The 22463-nt window shown below is 39.0% G+C and overlaps 1 long non-coding RNA gene across 1 annotated transcript; it reads left to right on the top strand.

Moving 5' to 3' along the window:
* The first annotated feature begins 488 nt into the window (after positions 1-488).
* On the top strand, positions 489-15543 carry LOC146424550 (uncharacterized). The gene is made up of 5 exons (XR_014846928.1): positions 489-3012; positions 3572-3892; positions 4264-4411; positions 12980-13178; positions 15034-15543. It is a non-coding gene; the product is annotated as an uncharacterized LOC146424550 (long non-coding RNA).
* The last annotated feature ends 6920 nt before the right edge of the window (positions 15544-22463 follow it).

Raw genomic sequence — 22463 nt, 5'->3', positions numbered from 1 at the left:
TCCTTTTAAATAGTTAGTGGGTCTAAACAATTCTATTAATGTATTACCTTCTTTAAAAGATGTAAATAAAGCATATTTTAAAGAAACAGGTTTCTTACAGGGACCTTCTTATCTTTATACTGAAATGCTGAAGAGCTATTGATATTGTTCCATGGAAGTTAAAATAGGCAGTCTTTACCATAGTTGGACCCTATTGAAACAATATAAATTTCCTTTAAATGACTCAGTTTTACTCTTCTACATTGTTTGGACACCTCTGAAGAGCTAGAACCCTTATTAGAAAGAGTTAGGTATCAAGATTAGGTTGAATTTATACCATTCAAGTACATCTCTTATTACCAAATATTAGCATCAGATCACATAATACTGGAGTTTCCCCATTTGTTTCACTGACTAATCTGCATAATTTTAAAACCACAAAAGTCATATCTGCTTTGCAGGAGAGACCTTGAGAAAATTTCTGTGTTTTCCTTGTTCATGGAGAGGGCCTCCACATGTGCCATGGTGTAGTGATATTTGTCACATGTAAATTACTCTCCTTTGGTGAAATGAACCGGTGCAGGAATTGGTAGATGATGCTTTTACCAAATCTCTGGTTGGTGAATCTTGTTTCCCTGGCATGAATAATGAGGCTCTGCAGGCCTCATTATTATGCTTGTTTTTCTGGGTAGGGTCCAGCCTGGTGAATCCTGTTCCTTGCACTTTTGCTAATTTGGGACGTTTTAATTAAAACATTGGTTGTCAAAGAACAGAGAATGAAGCTAACTAAGATTTTTATTGTCTCATGAAAAGTACAGCATGTCAAAGATGTGAATGCCTGAAACACTTTTTAGTGGACCATTAAAAAAAAATATATATATTACTTCACAGCCACCTAAATTAACTCTGAAGTTTTGACTGGGAAGCCAAACCTAAAAAACAGAGGTGCAGACAGGGAGCCCCTGGGCCCCTGATTATACCTCCACTTGCTGCAGAAGGAAGGAAGTGTTGCCAGTATTTTTCACTAAATATCAACTGCCCAAAAGAATGAACTTACCTGACCTATGGTGAACTCACCTGAAGTGAGGGCTAGTGACAAATGGCAGCCCTAAAAGCTGTTGGGATATCATGCATGCCTATCACTGCAAAAGGGAATCAGCTCAGGAATCGGCAGGCAGCATTTGACACAGTTGACATGTAACCCTAGTTGAAATTGCAATTCAGCTATCCCTTTAATCTTGTAAAAGGGTTTGGGGTAGAGTAACTTTAATTTATTGTTACTGCAGCAGTGGTATGTACTGAGCAGATCTCCAAATCCAATTTTTCTTCAAACAAGTAGATTTTATATTTATATTATTCATTTTACCTTTTATATTTATGTTATTATTAAAAAAGTCTTCCCATGTTAATTAAGCAAAGAACAGAGAGTCCTCTCACGAGGATCAAAAATTCTGTTATCTGCTCTCATCATGTCTTAAACAAAGAACATGTAGGAAGCAACGAACAGGAGAAAAGGCAGTACTGAACTGAATATGGTTGATTTTATACATCTGTGATTATATTATGAAATGGCAGATTCATTTACTACTAATGTTCTAAATGACACGCCCATATAAAAAAAATAGGAATTTCCATTTCTTACTCCTTTGTATGCAAATGGGGAAAAATATTTGCTCTTTGCAGCTCTCTGCATTTTTATTGGTAAACTGTTGCAATCAACGCTTTCTCTTACTATTAATTTCTTCTTTTTTGTCCTCTCTCTACCAACTTTTATCTTTAGCTACTGAATAAGATTAATAATCCTTATACCTTAGCTGCAGAAATTTAATAAACAAACCTTAATTAAAACAAGAGAAGTACAATAAAGCCAAAGGGGTTCAGCCTTAGCACTGCAGATCCATGTAATTTTTTTCTTGTTTGTTGTGTGTTTTTAAAAATTGAGGTGGGGAGAGGGCTGGAAGAGAACTTCAAGTTTTTGTATTTAATTGAACTAACAGCATGTGCTGATAAGTAATAAATAACAGTGACAGAGTGACTAAATAAATTGGTTTTTTCAAGCAGTGATTCATTCACTGTCTTTCATTGCCATCAGGTTAAGTGACAGATTCTTTTTGTCAGCCTAAAGGAGAAATGTTCAATAGTGTAACAACCTCCTTTTAATTCCAACCACAGCAGCCTTTTAAATCCATTGAATTAATATAAATAAAAATGCAGCAATTAAACAAAACTTGGGCTGCTCATTGACTTACAAATGAAATCCTGCAAAACCAGTTATGAAGAAAGAATCTTGCAGTGATTCAATACACTTTTCTGGAAGAAACACTGCTGATGATAGGCAAGGTTCTCATACGTTTGTGGAAGAAGGATTGTTTATATTGAATCTGGATGTCAGGACATCAGAAGGACTTCCAGACACCAGGAGGAATCTCTTCACAGAAAGGGGTGTTAAACATTGGAATGGGCTGCCCAGGGAGTTGGTGGAGTCACTAACCCTGGAGGTGATCATGAAAAGATTGGGCCATGGTGTCTGGGCAAAAAGGTGGTGATCAGTCAAAAGCTGGACTACATGGTCTCAGTGTCTTTTCCAACCAAAAGCTTTTCTGATCCTTTCCATCCCATAGTCCAACAGCAATGTGTTAGAGCAGCCTTGGAAGGATGTTGCTGGAGGGAAATTGTGGGCTACTATAACTTGCACCTATAATCCAGACTGCATTTTTCAGTCACTTCATTCATTAGGCTTATACTCTGCTATTTTTTACATTTTATTCCTCTCAGGTTTTTGATGTTGAAGAACCTAGCTGATCCCAAACCCATTTTGCATCAAAGATAACTGGGGTGCTGGAGAGCACATGCTCACAGAGGAGATGGTGGCAGTTCAAGGGTGGTTTGTATGGCAGGCTCCTTGTTTCATGGTACTTTCTTAGGAAGCTTACCCTGATAACCCGCACGGCAAGGCACACAACTGACATGGAACTACATGCCATGCAGGACAGAGGAAACAGAAAATGTTAGTGAAAAGGAGGGACTTACAAGGTAGTAGACTTTTTAGATATAATTAATCTTGCCACTTGGCTGCCTGAGTGTTATGAAAGGCAGTTTCAGTTCCCAGAAGGCATCCTCAAACCTTTTCACACAAGAGACCACATCTACTTTATTTTTTTTATCAGTTCTACATTTTACTTTGTCCAAGCTCTTCGTTCACCATACCAACACCCCTAACTAAAGCAACACCCAGCATTGGCTGTAATACAAAGATAAGTGTTTTCTAGTTATTTTCTATGTCCTTTCAAGAAGAGTGAATCTGATCACATTGAAAACTCTTTATAATATATTCTTAATGTCACTCTGGTATTAGGACAGGTGCTGACTGTAGATTCTGTTTTTAGCTCAGCACCAGACCTGCAAACAATATTGAAATTACTCATTACTTATGACATTTCTCTCAAACACCTGTGCTTTATGCCTATAAGTATTCTTACTTCATTTTCAGCTAATTATTGCTCTTTTCTGCTGTGTTTGTACTTAGAAATAAATATGAACCATGTACAGGTTTTTATTTGTCTCTGACATTTATCTAACCTTCTGTTTCCAGCTTTCTATCTGGTTGTTATGGAACTGTGAGGCACAGTTCTGCCCTACAGAGCATTGGTTCCAGTCCAGAACACAATAAAGGACTGCTCTGCATGTGCATCAGTGTTGGTCATCCTGTTATTATCCCTTGACAACAACTCCCGCTGGCCACTAGCAATACAAGTGGCACACCACCTCCTCAGCACAGCAAGATGGTTCCTCTCCCACGTAATCTTCCTTCTGGGTGTGTGCTGCAAAGCTGTGGACATAAGGCCTGATTTGCTGATCATCTGAGTTTTTGGTGGCTCTACTGAGCTGTACCAACAAAGCCAGAATGAACTGAGTTAGTGCAAGTATCTTTTTTCAATCTTCTGTATAATGTCAGCTTATAGTTATCACCTGTGTAATTCCATACTTTTGTTTCCTTTTGACTTAGGCTTCTTTCCCTCCATAAGCTCTCTTCCTAGACTTTATTTTTGCCTCTTCTTCGCCAATGGCTAATATACATATTTTCTTTTTTTTTTGGTCAGAAATAAACCTCTAACCTCTGTTGGTTATTTAAAAAGATGTTATTCAGTCCTCAAGGTTCTCAAAGTAAAAGGTTTTAATACTAGTTCTGAGCCTACTTACATTTGGTTGAGACCAGAAGATTTCCACAAATCCTTACTTAATTATGTTAATTTTTATAAATGGTCATGCTTTTTCTTCCTGCAGCTTTCATTTTGCCTCAGTCATTGGATCCTTGTTAGAACTGAAGACTGAAGGAGATTGAGACTGAAGAGCCCTCTGTTACCAGATTTGTGCTTCCTTAGTCATGCTTAAGGACAGTGATCAATGCATCCACTAACCTGCTTCTAATAAGGTAAAAAGATTGAGATCCTTAAAATCTCCCTCTGCACTGCATTCTTTCCAGTTACTTAATTCATCCTTAATTAGGGCTTCCAGGAATCCTCTCCAGCATGCTGATGTCCTCCTGGAATTGAGAACATTGGTTCAGTATAAGATACTTAAGGCCAGCAGGGACCTCAGGAGGTCTCCACTCCAGCCCACTCCCCTCAGCTCAGACCAGGAGTCAGACCAGGTCTCAGGGCATCATTCCATGGGAGCTGGAAAGCCTCCAAGGGGGAAGACAGCACCACCTCCCAAACCACACAGCCCAGCTGTGGCTTCTTCCATGGAGAAAAATCTTTCCCTTATCTCCAGGTTATCTGTCCTTGCTCAGCTTTTGTGCCCAGCAGGACACAGGACCTTATCCTCAGACCTGTCCCCAGCCCCTCTGGCACTGCTGCTGGGCTCTGCCTGACTGCAACACAGAGGAACAGTGCTTCTGCCCCAAGTGCATGGGGGGCCTGGTGGACCCTTTCTTCTGCTTATCTTGGTCTCTGTGACAGACATGAGAACTAGAAAGATTATTTTATTACTGTTAGCACACACACCAGCTAGAGAGTACATCTCTGCTCTCCACTCCTTGGTAATTTCTTGTTTTTACCACTCAGGCATATCCTCCTGCAGCAGTGTCCCATCACATGAATTGAAGCTATTCTGGATATGGGATCCACAGCACTTTTCCTCAACTCTAGTTTTACTTCTGGATGCCCACAGTAAGAAGTTCCTCACTCTTCCTGATTTCAGGTTCTACATTTAGAAAGAATGAGAATTTGAATGAACTGTGGAGCAGGGCAATCCTAAGGTCTTTACTGATCTGGTTGCCTAAGGCATAGAAATTTGAAGTCCAGTTCACAAAGCTACTCAAACATTTTCATGCTGACTATTACAGTGACTATCCTTTTTTAGCTGCTGTTCTGTGTTAGGCTTGGGGTTCCCACGTTATTCTTTATTTTCCCAATAAAATAGGCATCAGGCATCCTTTTCACTGTGTCTTCAGGATGTCTTGCTCTGCTCTCAATCTACTCTTTGGTGGTGGCAGAGGTACCTCCTTCATACCTAAGAGAGAAAACTGACACTCTCTTGTGGGTAAACTGAAAATCTGTAAAACTTCTTGTTTGGGCACATTACTTTTGGTCTTGCAGACTTACTTCCGAGACTAGAGGTGTTGTTCATTTACTAATGAGGTTTCCACAGCAAAAGAGCTCATGTACCTCCACAGGACATTTGCCTCTGCAGTCATGTTCAATCTAGTTATTCTCTTTTCACTTTCCCTGCACCTGTTTCTCATGGTTCCTTGCTCCTGTCTCTCTAGTTTTCATCTGTGGCTCAGTCTCCCCATGAAGGTTTTTGCTTGTTTCTCTCTCTTGGACCACATTGTATGCGTTCCCAAACAACTAGAAATATTTCTTATGTCTTTAAAGTACAGCCAGTTCTTGAGGTAATTCTGAGGCTTATATGGAGGAAACAATTAGAAATAGCATCCTTACTGGCAACACATTCTTCCTGACCCTGTCTCTTTCATATCTTTTTTTCTCTTCCTTCTCTGTTTGAAAAGCACAAGCTAGTTTTAATGAGCCCAGTCTGTCCCTCAGCTAATGAGAAAAGAAAGGATTTTCGCTGTTCATAGCCAACAACTCTTTTATTGGCAGCAGCTAGAGGTTGTTAACACACTATATGGTCTGAGGGGAAAAAAGGTATTGAACAGATGCTTTATATAGATTACAGAAAGAAAGAGGAAGGATATATTTTCTTTTACAGAGGATTGGTTGGATTTGTGATCTAAGTTATAAATTCCAAAGAAGCTGGTAATATGATTTCTTGGTGGTTTTAATATAATATTGTCCTTAACACTGAACTGAGAAATTCCAACATACATTTACCTTTAGAAATTTTTCTACTCCAATAAATTCTTAGGACAAGAGAGTTTTTCTCAAAAATGGGTACAGAAAGTTTTTCTGCAGTAGATATTTGACTTTGCAGTGTTCAAATCACGTTTCAGTACTCAGACAGTACAAAATTTCAAGCAGAGAGAAAGCTGATCATGAAGTGACCAAGTTGTGCATAACATTAAAAACTATTAAAGGGTCTACATTACCACTAGTTAAGAATTAAAAACTGAGGGAGAGTAAATATGGTATCTTGGCACCTTTTTTTTGAAGAACTGCATGCTCTTCATTAGAGTCTTTGTCTTATGTCCCCTACTATAGCATGTCGTCTTCTTCCACATAAGACCAATTGTTTCCAAATGACTAGCTATCATCCTCCATACAGCATGTATAACTTGCATTTACAGATTAGTTTATAAAAATAAAAGAACTGCTTGAACAGTGCTGTGCTTGTTTATACAGTATGATGTCCTGACTCAATATTTCCTCTACATTTCATCTGTTTTTGTTATTGAAAACATTTATTTTGCTGACAGTGCTAATGAATACAATGCTGTCTTATGTAGACACAAGTTTCAGGGGCCATCTGCAAAGAATCAGGAACAGATTTCTAAATATTTTATTAGACTGCCTAAATTTTTATGCTAGTCATACAGCAAAATTCAACTGAGGGGTGATTTCTTATGTCAAATTTCAGGCCTGCTGTTATTTCAGGTCTGCAAGTGTTTTGTGACTTAGTAATGCATTAAAACGGATGTTTTGTGGAGGTTTTAACCAGGTATAAAAGGCTGTTTCCGTGCTGCTGAAGAGGAATAAAAGCACACTGCTACTGGGTCCCGTGTGTTGGTATATGCTCAGCATATATGTTCATATGTACATAAAAAAGGAACTGCTCTGTTTATCAGATTTTAGCAGATGGAAGCAGCAAAGGTTGCCCTTGGGAAAGGAATAACTGGAAAACAGTATGGGACACTGGATGGATGATTTGGCTGCACAGAAATTCTTGAAAGAAAAATCAGAAACAACCCGTGGCCAGTATTGATGAATTCAGTGACTGTCATGTTTTCATTCCATGAAAACCCCCTGCTGTTGTTTGTGAAAGCTCAGTGGACTCATTGAGTGAATCTGCCTGAACTAAAGACTTACTTGAGGAAATAGAATTCTCTTCTGAATCCCTGCTTTTTGCCCAGAGATTTGGAGAGAATCACAAATTCCACAACAAATTCCTTTTTTCAGTAGGTGCTCAATATGAGTTTCCCTATTACTGTAGTGGTGGGGTTGGAGGGAATAATAGACAAGGCATTTTAAGAGATTTGGTGTACATTTTGATTTCTCCATTTGTAAATAGAAAAATTCTAAGTAAGGGCAAGAATGAGGTTTGCCTATGTATTTTGATGGGAGGGTGTGATCAAAGCAGGATATATTTCTTTAGTAATAAAATAATTTTATGTCACACAAATTCATACTTAACTTTTTAAGAGAGATAATGAAACATAAAACATGAATAGAACACCTCTTCTGTGAAGATAGGCTGAGAAAGTTGACCTGTTCAGCTTTTTTTTTCTGTTCAGCCTGGAGAAGATTGCTTGGAGACCTCATAATAACCTCCCAGCATCTGAAGGTAGCCCACAAGGAAGCCAGGGAGGGAATCTTCATCAGGAACTGTAGAGATAGGAGAAGAGGGAATGGCTTCAACCTTGGAGTAGGTTGAAACTGGATAATTAGATTAATTGTTAGATATTAGACGGAAATTCTTTTTGGAACAGTTATGTCACTGAGACTCTGTGGCAACACAGGGAATAAGACCCAGCATCTGGGGCAGAGACTCCTTTAAATAACATTTCCTCTGAGACAAAAGTCTGTGACACAGAGTCTTTACATCTGAAAGCTCTGAAGTTTAACAAGATCAAGTGCCATACTTTGCACTTGGGATGGGACAACTCTGGTTGTGTGTACAGAATGAAAAGCTAAAGAGCAGCTCCATGGAAAGAGACTTGGTTGATGACAAGTTGAACAGAAGTCATCAGTGCCCTGGCAGCCAGGAGGGTCACCTGTGTCCTGGGGGACATCAGGCACAGCATGGCCAGCCAGGCAAGGGAGGGGATATTCCTGCTCTGCTCTGCACTGGGGCAGCCTCACCTCCAGTGCTGGGGGCAGTTTTGGGTGCCACAACACAGAAAAGACATTGAGATGTTAGAGAGTACCCAAAGGAGGGCAACAAAGATGGTGAAGGGCCCTGATGGGAAGCTGTATGAGGAGTGGCTGAGGTCACTTGTTCTGTTCAGCCTGGAGAAGACTGAGGGGAGACCTCACTGCAGTTACAACTTCCTTGTGAAGGGCAGAGGGGCAGACACTGCTCTCTTCTCTGTCATGATCCAGTGACAGGACCAAAGGGAATGGCATGAAGTTGTGTCAGGGGAAGTTTAGGTTGGATATTAGAAAAATATTTTTCCCCCAGAGGGTGGCTGGGCGCTGAACAGCTCCCCAGGGAAGTGGTCACAGCAGCAGCCTGACAGAGCTCAAGAAACATTTGTTCAAGGCTCTCAGGCACATGGTGTGACTATTGGGGATATCCTGTGCAGGGCCAGGAGTTGGATTCAATGATCCTGATGAGTCCTTTCCAACTCAGTTTATTCTATGATTCTGTGATTCTAATACACGTGTGCATCATGGATCTGTAAGTACATCTGTTTTTCCCAGTGACAGCTTTAAATAGAGGAATTGTTAATCCATTTTCTGACTGTATCATTTCTGTAACACGTCAGGTTACTAAATTAAGGATAAAGTTCCGGAAGTAATTTCTTGATAGGTTGACATGAGTGATAAAAAACACAAAGTCACTTTTGTCACTACTCAGAGGTCATTGAGATCCTTGGAAAATGACACTCCTGGACGCACATTAACTGTGTTAAGTCTTTGTAAAATTTGCACAGCAGTCTGAACAGGTCTCTTGAAGGAACTGACTGAGCTTTTTCATCGAAAGAATGGAGGCTGCATACTATACAGCCCAGAGTCACTCCTGGCCAAAGCAGTGAAACATAGAACTTAGAGAATTCACAATTTGTAGCTGGAAAATGTGTGCATAATTTGACAGAGAGCTCATCCAGGCCTTGCAACACTGTGCCTCAGGGGATTTTCAGTACAGTAGCAGGATGAACTGAATAACTTTGCAGGCTCTGTTTGTAGTGATGCTCCTTGCACCTTAACAATCAAAACAAAATTGTATTTTTAGAAGAGATATTACAGGAATTACCATATAAACAAATGCAGGAGAAAAACAAGAAACTGTGCAAGCTGTTTTGCTTCTGATATAATTTTCTCAAATGAGTTGACTTTTCTCTAGGGGAAAATTTTTACATATTAACATGAATAAGAATCTACAAACTCTTCCGTGCCTGTCAGAGTCATTTGAGAAATGTCCAGCTTCCTCTTCCCATCTTTTTTTATATTAAGAGGAAAAATTGTTGAGAGTGGGATCTAAAACCCAGAAGTTTCAAATGCCTCCTGGCTCGTTGTGTCACATCAGTTCACCCAGGGTTACATTAACTGTTGCTTCTTCTTAAGTCTTTGTGGGGCACATTTGCACTCAAGGAAAGTCTCTGACATTGAGTACACCACCCAGCAGAAACACATGTAAGGAGCTTTGCAGTAAATTTATCAGTCTGTCTTTCCAATCTCCTACAAGAGATTTGACCTTATTTGGGCTTAACTGGTGTTTGCAACTCCTCTACATTCAGAACATGCAGCTTTCACAAATGTAATATTTATCCACTCTAAAGTGCTATACAAGAAGGACTTTAAATAGAATCAAGACTGAGAGAGTTCCTTTTCCTTGAGTATCTGGGTGCCTTTGAAAATTTACACCATAGTCTTTCACTTTTAACTGCCATTCAGATTTTGCAAAAGTTTGTCTTTTATCCAAACAAATTTAAGTAAGTTTTGAGGTAAGTTTCCTTAAAAAAAAATGAAACATGAAAACAAAAAACTGATATATCAGCATCCAAATACAGTTAATCTAGTGTCATTTTTCCTTTATTTCGCAATCTAAGAAGTCAAATGACAGGACAAAACTGTTCAGTTTGGTCATATTTTATCTTTAAATCCTCAGTCTGGTGCTACAACCAACAGACATGGGAATGAACCTCCGTGCCAGTGCAAACAGTTGTTTTCTGAAAGCTGTGTAAAACTAGTGTCCATTTTCTGAAGAACTGGCAAAAGAAGGAAATCAAAAGTTCTAAAAATGCCCTAGTTCAGTAAGACTTTTGCATGCATAAATCTCATACTGTGAACTGATACAGCATTTCAAGCATTAGTTCTTGAAGTTTTTGAAATTTCTGCATATTTTAGTCCTCCATTTTTTTTCCCATTGGTCAGATTTATATGTATGAGCTGGTGATTAGCAAGACAGCTTTTTATCATGGAAAAGCAGTATGGCACTTGTTCACTTTTCTGTGCAGGAGATTTGAGAAACTGTGCTCAAGCATGATGAATCAAGATTTCCAAATGCTTTCTGAAACTGCATTTTACAGAGTGGAGAGCATTCCTCAGTTCAGATATCAAGCCAGCTTTTCTTTAAATTCTGTCACCTTACACTAGTCCTTGCTTTTCTTTTGTTGCCTTTATGCTTTACCCTGCAAGCCTAAACCAACCTTTAATAACTATGGCTCTGTCTTCTATGTTTGTTTTTCTTTATTTCCTCCTTTTTCTTCTTGGATGTATTTGTCTCTGAACTGTTCATCCATGGCTTTTGCATTGACTTCCTTATTTTCTATTTTTTTTTTTTGCATTCTTGTTTTTCAGAAAAGTTAGTGTCTGAAGTGTGTTAGTTGTAGAGCTTTCCCCTAGCTGCCTCCTGTACACTTTGCCCCACCAGCATCGACATAAGGCTATCCTGCTTTTCCTAGACTCACTGCTCACTTGGCCAATTCCATCTCTCTGGACTCCTAGTCACACTCTGAAATCATTCCTGTAAACACAGGGGTGGTGGGATGGTTTTGTGCTGTAACCTTTCTGGGGGACTTGGCAGCCCTGGTGTCCTTCTGACGGCTGAAAGCAGAACTGATGGGGGCAGGGAAGGGAAGGCATTAGGTATTTTTTATTTTTACTTGTTTATTGTTCATTTACCTTAATCTGTCTGTCATGACTGTTGGGGGTTTAGCAGGATTATAAGAGGTTATGTTAAAACAGCCAACAACATGTAGAGATGGCTACACCTGGAGTTCTGTGCCCAGTCCTGGCCTCCCTAGAGTGGCATGGACCTACTGGAACAAGTCCAGAGGAGCACCATGAAGATTTTCAGAGGGCTAGAGCACATCTCCCAAGAGGGAGAGGAGGGCTGAGAGAGCTGGGATTGCTCAGCCTGAAGAGAAGGGTGGGGGTGATCTCATCAAGATGCATGAATACCTCATGAGTCGGTAAAGGAGATGTAGGCAGACTCTCCTCAGATGTGCCTAGTGGCAGGATGAGAGGTAATGGGCACAAGCTAAAAGACAGGAATACTCATTTAAACATAAGAAAAGTCTTTTTTTCCTGTGTGGGATTTTGAGAAATGGGACAGGTTTCTCTGAGTGGTTGTGGAGCCTCCATTGCTGAAGATACCCAAAATGAAGCTGCACATTGTCTTCAGCAACCTGCTCTAGCTCAGCAAGGGAGCTAGGCCAGCCCTTCTTCAGAGGTGTCTCTAATCTCAGCCTTTCTGACATCCAGTAACTGTTCTAAGCATCCTCACAGTGGGATTTATCATGCTTTCGATTTATCACAGTGAAATCATCAAGGGATTTTGCTTGCAAGCAAAAGGGGATTCTCAGATTGCTTTTCAGATATGCTGTAAATGATTCCTGGATATATTTCCAGGGTATCACAAAACCCTGTACCCAGAGTAAGACGTGTTTTCAGAAGAAGGGCCCATGGAGCTTTTGCAGAAATATGTAGGCCTCTTCTGCATTTTTTGAAAGCAGCTAAAATGCCTGTTTGGTTGGTGATCTTGTTTTTTATTCAGTCTCGTTATTGATAATGTTCCATGTGGCAATAACTTCACCAAGAGATACTCAATGAACTTAAAAAAAGTTTTGAATATATAGGTTATATTATCAAATGGTGGTTTGAAAGAACTAAATAGGATTATGAAGATTATCCTTCTTTAACAATGCCTTAAATTTTTATCTCCTTATCCCTTTCTCATTGCTTTCTCTCTCAAGACATTATGGTTTATTGTGTCTCCACTAGGTACCTTGCATATGATTTACACACTGAATGACTCTGCTTTCAGAGCAAGGTAATGATATAATATCCCCATTTATATTCAGAGCAGTCAACACTTTCCAGCTCTCTGAATAATAAAACCACCTGCATTTAATATACATGGAAAAATGGGAAGGCAAATAGCAGATATAGCACAATCACATAAGTGTAATCAGATAAAATATCACAATATTAGAGCAGATCAGCATCTGGTAATGACTTGAATTTTAAAAGACTGACAAACAGTACAGTCTAAAGCAATCAGGCATACCTCATTCAGAGCTACTTATCCCAGATTTGATTGCTCTTCTCATATGTTTCTGGCAGATTAAACATTCAGGCTTTCTTATTTTAACTCTTCCCATACTGTGTCTCTTTCAGTGGAAAACCACTAGCTTTTTACCTCTTTCTTCCAGAGAAAGAAACAACAAATCAAAGGAGTGGAGGAAGGAGCCAGGGTCCCCTGGCCAATTGTGATAAACAGAGCCAAGCCCTTCTGCAGTTTGCAGCAGTCACACATCAATCTGTGTCATCTGTGTCCTCTGCATCTGCAGATGCTGCCAGGGCTTTGGGATTCAGCCTACCTAGTGGAGAACTACTGGAAACTGAAAAGAGGTATTTTGTTTCTGGCAATCTCTGGATAAGTGGCTTGTGGACAGTTTTATTTTAGCATCCCACTGCACTCACCAGGACCCTGGTCCCCTCTAGGACATCCTGCAGATACTGTAAGACAAACAATAGGTAAAAACCATCATCAGAGTAAAGAGTATAGTGCTCTATATTGAGCACTATATTGTACTATATTGTATTGAGCTGGCATATTGCCTGTCCTCTATTTCTATGCCTCTGTCAATTACAAGTCTTAGCTCTGAATGCAGGCACTTGAAGCAGCATCCAAAAGCCATGTTAGGAGCATGTTCTCCTCTCCCTCTCCCTCTCCCTCTCCCTCTCCCTCTCCCTCTCCCTCTCCCTCTCCCTCTCCCTCTCCCTCTCTCTCTCCTTCTCATTCCTCCTTCACCTATCTGTATTCCTCCCTTTGTCCCCCTCTTTAATGCCAGCATCAGTGATGAAGAGCTGCTTGAATTTCTTCTTTCTGATTTTGTGTCCCATGTGATGCTGTTTCCAGGAATGACATCCCTTGCCTCACATCTTTGGTATGGGGATCTCATTCACTTCTGACTAATGAGCTTGTGATTGGACTTTGCATGGTACAAATTGAAAGACTGTGTCTCCAGAGTATATTTGGAGCCACATGCTTGCTCCTGAACAAAATGTTATGCGAACATTTCCCCCCTCCCCCTTTGTCTTTTACATCACAGGATTCTGTATTTACTATAGCAGCAGAAAATATTTTACTATAACTAAAACCATGCAGTAATAGAGCATCTGAGGAAGAAAGGGACCATTCCACAGCTATGGTTTTTCCCTATTTGACTACACCTGAGATTACTCAATATCCCAGATAGTTTGCATGTAACTATGAGAGAGATTCTGTAACCAGAGGAGGTCAGCATTTTTTATGATCTCCAGTATCATTGAGCCTTCTTTTCATGAGGAGCAGCCTGAATACCATTTGGTCTCCCATGGGCTGGCTCATGTGAAGTGAGAATACATGATCCTCACCAGGAGATGTGGAACTAGAAAATGACTGTTTCTTGTCCTTTCCTGCTTTCTGGGTTAAGGGTGGAAAAAGGAATATTTTAGAATCTCATTTACAGCTTAGACCCAACATAACTCTTCCTGCAAAATTCTGCCCCACGATTCCCTCACCTTTTTGGAGGCAGGATTTTGTTCCCTGATGCCTTCTGAAGAGGGAACAGGTGAGGAATGGGGATGAACCTTTACCATCTTTCTTGGCTGCTGGAGCACACATATAGCATCAGATACAGAGGAAGGGATAACAGAACTGTACAAGTGATCAGAAAATTCAAAGAACTAGTACTCATAAAACTTGGTGTATCTTATACAGACCCATTTCACCTTTGGGAAAAAAAAAAGAAAAAGGCAGGTATGACCAAAATGCCACTGCAAGTCAGTAGCAGAGCAAAGAAAAGAAGTTAAAATGTATGCATTGCTTCCTGTCATGTGTTTAAACTTTGTGAAACACAAATACAGACTTTAAAAAAAAAATTAAGTAACACAGATTTCTTACATTTGGAGAAGGTCACTCAACATATTCCTGCCAGTGAATTCACTGTCATGATGTATATTCTTGTACTACTTCATTACTGCAGCAGATCATTGACCAAATATATTAGGCATCCATTGTGTAGAAGGAAAATAGATGAGGGATGATTGATTTGATACAAAATTTGCTTTGTATTCATATGTGACTGAGAGATGAAATACAATCTGTGTTTTCTTCTGCCTTCCATTCCTTAATGCTTTGATTCAAGTTTCATTGTAATCACACCTTTATTAGGTTCCTTTTGTTTGCAGTGTACTGTTGTAATGACTTTGTCTTTCACAGGTCAGTGCTGTGAGCATTACAGCCGGCTGGATTGTGTTACACCAGGCCTGGACTGCAGCTCAATCAGTTTTGGGAGATCCAATATAAAATTACCTCTGCTACTGGCCACAGCTTATTCCTTGGTACCAAAACATGTTACTGCTTCTTAAAAATCAGCTAATACCAATCAGAACACTAAGTGTCTGTAGCCAGGGCCTACCAAAATTAAGAGTATGAAGCCTTGGCTGCAGTGAAATAAGAGACAAATCTTTCACTTTTTCACTGGAAAAAAATTCTAACAAGTGGGACATTCTGAATTCAGAATGTTCACTCTATTTTTTAGTTTAAAGAATGGAAAGGGAGTCAAATGCAGTCAAACTCCAGCAACTTTTTTTTTCCTATTTCTAAGGCATACATGGGTAGTTTCTCGCCTTTCTCAAGACTTTTTTTCTCCTGTACTCAGCACTGGTTAGACTGCACCTTGAGAACTGTGTCCAGTTCTGGGTCTCTCAATTTAGGACGAATGTTGAGATGCCTCACATGATGTTGAGATGAACACATCCAGAGAAGGGCAGCAAGGCTGGTGAAGAGCCTGGAATACATGCCCTATGAAGAACAGCTGGGGGAGCTGGGATTGTTTGGCCTGGAGGAGAGACGGCTCAGGGGAGATCTTGCTACACTCTACAGCTGTAGCCAGGTGGGGGTTGGCCTCTTCTCCCAGGCATCCAGTGACAGGATGAGTGGACATCGCGTCAAGGTGCACCAGGGGAAGTTTAGGCTAGACATTAGAACAAAAATTCTTTACAGAAAGACTGGTTGGGTATTGGAGTGGGCTGCCCAGGGAAGTGATGGAGTCACCATCCCTGGAGGTGTTTAAGGAAAGACTGGATGTGGCACTTAGTGCCATGGTTTGGTTGACAAGGTGGTGTTAGGTCGTAGGTTGGACTCAATGATCTCCAAGGTCTTTTACAACCTAGCTGATTCTAGGGTTCTGTGATTTTCTCTTTTGCTTCTCCTTTGTAGGCTGAAAAAAATAAGTATGTTTCTTTCAACACACAGCTTGAGACTAGCTTTAGGTCTGGATTTAAGGTTGATTCAGAGGTCCAGGCAGACCACTCTTGAAGGAAAGTCCCCAGTGGTGAAGAAATCTGGGCACAGGCTTTCCAAAGACATGGAAAATAAGAAACCTTCTTGCAGCATCTGGCACAAGCATCATTCTTCACCCTGTGTTGGATGCTCACAGTCAGGCAAAAGTCCTGTTTGAATTCCACACAGAGTATGAGTGGTTCAGCTCTTATCGGCAGGAGTCAACATGCAACTTACACTCAATCACATTTTACTTTTCAAGCTAAGGAATAAAAATTAGAAATCAAAAAGATGCTGTATATAAAGAAAAAAAGATGAGAGACAAAAAAGCAATCAAAAAAAGATGCTGCTGCTTTTGAAATATAAGTTACCAGCACTCTCTGGTCAGGTTTGGGCCTGCCCCAAAAGCTCTGCTGTCCAGCAGCTGTAAATTCATCAGCTCTAACTGTCATGACCTAAGATCAAACTGTCTCAGTCTGCTCAGATTGCTGCTAGCCTAAGACCACAGGTAGAATGATTAATTCTGCTTTTTAGGAACTTTTTCCTTCCTTCATAGCACTGCCACATAATGCTGTGAAGATGCATACCTCTGCATGGAATGTAGTATTTATACAGGTGCATTTCTTCCCTCTGTTTTCTGCTAATGTTGAACTGTAGGCTTATTTTAGCAGATGTGCAGAAAATCAAATATCTTACATGCAACTTGGTAGGATTTGAGTGACAAATTATGCAAAGATTTCTTTGAATATCTGAGCCTAAATGCTTAACTCCCAGAGACTTTCTAGGTCTGGGATATTGTTTTCTTTTGAGAACAACTTCAGGAAACACAATCTTCCCCTCTTGACATTCTGAACCCAAATCTTCCTCTTCAATCTATTCCTCAGTTGGTTGTTCCTTTTTCTTTATTTTTCGTCTTCTTTGGCTTGTGATTTGGAGTCTTATATACACAAACGTGTGCAAAATCAGAGTGGTTTGGTGTGTTATGGAATGATACTTACCTTCACCTCTTGGATATGTAATTTCTTCCAGTCTCAGAAAAGATTGATGCATAGCAAAGTGGCAAGGAATAGACACAGAAGAGTTGTATCCCATATGATGGTTGTCACTCTTTTTAAAGAGCATACAAGTGGTGAAAATTACTGGCTTTTGCACATGCATGCACTCTCCCTGCTTCTTTCCCCCCACACCCTGCCCTTTGCCTCTCTCTTGCTCACATTCAGTGTCAGGGAGACATTTCCTGATTTATTGTTTGAAAGAGTGCCATCTCTCTTCATCCTTTGAAAGGGAACAGGATTTTAAAAAATTTGTTTAGAGAAGGTCTCTGGCAGCCCACAAGATATTGCCACCCAGGAATGAAATATCAGAAAGAGAAATTTGACATCTAAATGTTCAAAGAGCTATCAGTCCCTACACATTCAAAAAAACCCCATCCAGTGTGCTCCCAAAAACTAAAATGGAGTAGGACCCTCCAGGATCACAGGTTTTCATGCAGAAAGTGTAAAATGATGCATAAAATCACCACGAATATTTGTTATGCTTCCTTATACACACTGATGCAGGGTAAGACCATCCTTTTGCAGTCTTACCCCCACTTTTGAGGGGGATATAGAGTCATCATTGTGCAGGAATATCTCTACTTGTATTAGTAAGTGACAGCCAGGTGTGCTGGGGAGAAAAATATACTCCCTTGCTTGTGTCCCATTTACAACTACCACAGATATTTTGCCACAAAAAATGTAGTTGAACTCTTGGTAACTGTTCTACAGCCAGGTTGAGAGCTGCTGGTACTGAAAGCTAGTTACCACTTCTGCTGAGTTCAGATAGATAATTTCAATTAGTAATTGAGGTTGAAAAGTAGTCAATAGTGTATAACAACTGTATATTAACTTTTATCTCTGATTGGTGATCTCTCTGTGAGAATCCTCATGAAAACTATTCTTCAGTTAGTAGAAAAAATCTGGCATTTCAAAGGAATTCACTTATCTTTTTAAAATAATCTCTCATGACTTGTTTTCAGTAAAGTAGTATTGGCAAGTAACTAAGCAGGGTAAATAATGAGAAAGACAATTAACATATTTTCAAATGCATCAGTGTTATGGCTTGGCATGTCCTTCTTCCTGCTTAAAATTAGTAATGACATATACAGACACCCTATTAATTTCTTAATAGGCTGATAGGCACATCCAAGCATGCAGCAAAGAATAATATAAATTAGCACTTGGGTTTATAAATCTGGAAACCCTGGAGATTGTGTAGTGTAGAGTACCCTAGAAAGAAGAAAGAAGAAACACATAGCTTAAAGTCAAAGTCTTCCATCTCAAATTTCTGTTCTCCTTCCAAACCCTAGTGAAATTGAAATAAAATTCTAAAATAAGTCCTTAATTTTTCTTGAAAAAAGAATGCTGAGCCAAGTCCAAAGCCCATGTTCCACAACTATAAACCCAAATTTCTTTAATTTTCTGTTACAAATTTAGCATCAAGAAATGTTCAAAATTTAGGACTTCCTGAGTATTTTTGTATCCCTAATTCAAGACGTGTATTGTGATGTCATAGTGGGAAAGTATGTGCAAATAGGGGCAAATAAAACCCCCTTGACATACTTTATAGAAATTGCAAAGATATTTATTTTGGCTTTCATACTGCCTGTGTGCATCTGCCTTCCTCAAGCTGTTCCTCTCAACAGTTAGCAAGAATGTTTAGAGGGGTATAGATATTTTAGTTAATCTTGGAGACCTGCAGTAACAGTTGAAGAAAATGAAGTTTAAAGTTTTATAAATTCTTAGTGGAAAAAACGGTTCTAAATATATATATGTATTCCTGAAATTTCCGTGATAAATAGAGATTAAACACCTATGCAAATAATTAGCTTTAATGAACATGTTCAAAGCAGCATCTATTTTTAACTACATGCAAGAAGCTTGTGTTTATTTCATCTGGAGATTTCAGGGAGAGTCTGAAGTTAAAGCTAATTTTAGCTTTCCCTCTGAGTGGTTTAAGCAAACATGAATGATTTGAAGCATCTGTCAAATCATTCAGTTATTTAAGAAGGAAGCTTAAGTGTTCACTTTTTAGCACTTCTGTTCTTGTAGGACTGGTGGACATATTTCATGCTTTTGAGAATCAATTCAACCCTAAGGTTTGTTTTCAGCACATTTTGGTTGCATGGCTGCAATGGACACATCTGTAATTTTCTTGTCTTTTGTTTTAATTTATTTCAATTTTCAGTACTACTGAATTTAAAATCAGGTGTGATAGAATGTGTGTTTGAGAAGTGATTTTTTGATCTATCTACTTTCTCTTGAATCTGTCAGAAGGCACTTCTAGCAGGCACAGCACATATCACTGTGCTTCATTGCCTCTTTTCAAACAACCAGTGTAACATCTTTTTCTCTGCTGTAAGGTCTTGTTTGTTGTTGTTGTTTTGGGTGGGGATTTTTTTTTGTTTGTTTGTGGTTTTGTTGTTTGTAATTTTTTATATCACGCAGCACAAAGGTCATCAGGATCTCTGCACAGAATGTGAAATACATACACTGAATAAACAATAGATTAACCTTACCATCATTGTGAATTAGCTAAATTACAAGGTAATTCTGCCAGTTTCTGGTGTGAGAAACTCTTTAAAAGCCTTTCCCCTTCTTTCTTTTCTTTCAGTGCTTCTTACTATGTCTTGCATGGGAAATTATTCTGATGGTGAATAAATATCCTATGTATTGAACCACATATTTATTTTGACTTTTCACTTAAAAAATTGTTTTATTTATTTTATTGTATTGTATTGTATTGTATATTCCGTTTGGCACTGTAACAGACAAATAAGCTGGAGGCTACATTTCTATTCCTCATATTGCCAAATGATTAATTCCAAACAGATTGTTGCTGTTCCAAACCAAGTGGCGCAGAAGAATATGTGTCCTAAGCATAAACTCCATAGCAGACTTGTGATCTAGTCTTAGGAAGTAGCATGAAACCATTTGTACTTCTTCTCCTTTTCTGACCCCTTCGGGAGATTTGGGTTCACTGTGATATCGTTCAAGAGCCATGCCCTGTAATTCAGCAAGGTGCAGACTCTTTGTCTTAGGTAGCTTTTCTAATTTGAAGTTGTTACTAATTAAGGTGAGGGTCAGCAGTCCCACATGTCAGTGCTTCATTTCAGCTGTGGTGACACAGGAGGATGCTGGTGCTGCCTGCCATAAAGCTTCTTGGGAGTTCAGCAATGAAACACAGTCACTCTCATCCTGCTCTGTCCATTATTTGTATCCTCTCGTTCCAGGTGACAGAATCATTGTTTAAAGCCATAGGCCGTGTGAACTGGCTGAGTGGAGAACTGTGGAAGACTTTAACAAATTATAGGTGGCTTTATTAATTCTGCTCAGAGTCATGCTAACACTAGCAAATTGAAGTGAAATTGAACTTATGCTTTCAGATGGGAGAGCGCCACTGGTTTAAAAGAAAGAAAAAAAAGAAAAGAAAAGAAAAAAGCCCCAAAGAGTGCAAAAATCAGAGCCGTTTCAAAGTTAGAAAATTTAATTTTCTTGTCTAGTGAATATTTACTCTCCCCCTCAGTAGTGTCAGCTTTTCTAGCAAACTAAAATGCCAGTAAAGGAAAGAGATGGTGGGCCTGACTGAATGATAGTAGAAAATAGTGACTTGAATATATTGCTTCTGAAACCATCTAAGATAAAGGTGTTTTACCACAAAAGTATTCAGAGGATACAGGCTGTGAGGGAGCAAAGTGAAAACTCCTATTCCCTCACCACAATGTCAGATTTGAACATTAATGTTGCACTCTGTTTGGAGTACTGAATTAGATGAGATACATAATTTGATGGGCTTTTTCTACTGGGCATAATAAACTATTAATTTGGATTTCATTTTATCTACATAAGTAAGTACAAGATGCATTAAACTGTTAAATGTAGAAAAGTCCCAGCTGACTTGTTGAAAAATAGAAATGCTGGAAGAATACATATATTTATTTGTCCATCTTTCAATGTATCTATATTCTTACCTATCTACCTGCTTTCGTGTGTATATATATATATATATATATATATACACAAAAAATATTCCACTTAACATAGATGACATGGGTATATCAAGTAGTGGAATTATGTTAATGGACCTAGCCACTAGATTTTTTGCGGCAGTCTGCAAATGTTGGAAGAGTTTTTTCAACTGAAGCATGATAGAATGACTGAAGTGTAAGGAAGTTCATTCCTGCTCTAGGGTAATCCCATTGCAGGAATGGGAAGGCAATCAGAAAAGTCTCCTACATTTGGCTCTGAAACGTATTTTACCAAAGCCAGCAAAACACAATGCTCCATTGAATGTAGGCAACTTGTTGCAACATCTATTACATCTGTTTATACTTAAACTGAATAATATTAGAGAAGGCAGATAGGGACCAATGTGTTATTATACAATACAGAAATTAGGCAGTAAGCAGGTTTAGTAAGGAACCCATTTTTCCATTGACAAAAATGTTGAAAAGTTTGTGCTTAAAATAATAGATAAGTTTAAGCCACAGAGATCATACCAGAAGTATGAAACTTCTCTAGGACTCGGGGTGCAGAATTTGTACTGTGGAGGTGGACTTTTTTCAGTTAAGCCACACAGCTAATTTAATTGGGTTAGAAGATACAGGCAATAATATTTTTGTTCTGGTTTTATTTTTGTACTTGCTCTTGCTTAAAAAGTATCAGTAAAACTCTTTGAGTTATACGTTGAGTCCACAAATGTGCAAATTTGCAAATTGGTCCCTTCCTTTAAAAGAAATAGTCTGGAGGAGGTCTTTTCCTACAGCACAAGTTGAAAATTAGATATGTTTTCCACAGAAAAAATACTACTTGACATTTTCAATGCAGCAAGTAGAAACTCTGTGATCATACAAAGTTGTTCTGTGTTTTGGGGCACAGTATTCTTAGTTATAAATAGTTATTCTCTCTCGGATACTAGTGAAACTATTCTGATTTATGCTTATATAAGAATATGGCATGTACTTTTTTTCTTTTACTTGAAGAGGCAAGAAATATATTTTTCTTCTTGAAGAAATGCTGTGGGTTGTTCAACTAGCATCAGAAGTGAAAAAAACTAGACCTCTTTAATTAATGAGTTCTACCTTAATGTGGTCATTATGGGTGGATGTCATTCACCTAGAAGGTATTATCTCCTAACCTAACTGCACCAGGAAGAATAAGTTGGCATGGCATTCTTCTTTGCAGTCTCGGGTGCACCTATATACCTAAAACCTATAGGTTTTTCTCTTATTTTTTCTTATATTCTTTTTAAAATGTAGCAGGACGTAACATTTGGGAATAAGAAAAATTGATCCAACAAAATTATTAGCCTCAACTGAGTAGAAAGTA

The sequence above is a fragment of the Lichenostomus cassidix genome, chromosome Z, assembly GCF_008360975.1.
Source record: "Lichenostomus cassidix isolate B80296 chromosome Z, HeHo_3.0, whole genome shotgun sequence".
Taxonomy (NCBI): Eukaryota; Metazoa; Chordata; class Aves; order Passeriformes; family Meliphagidae; genus Lichenostomus; species Lichenostomus cassidix.
The sequence above is the reverse complement of the archived record's forward strand: the minus strand, read 5'-3'. Positions and strand labels throughout refer to the sequence as shown.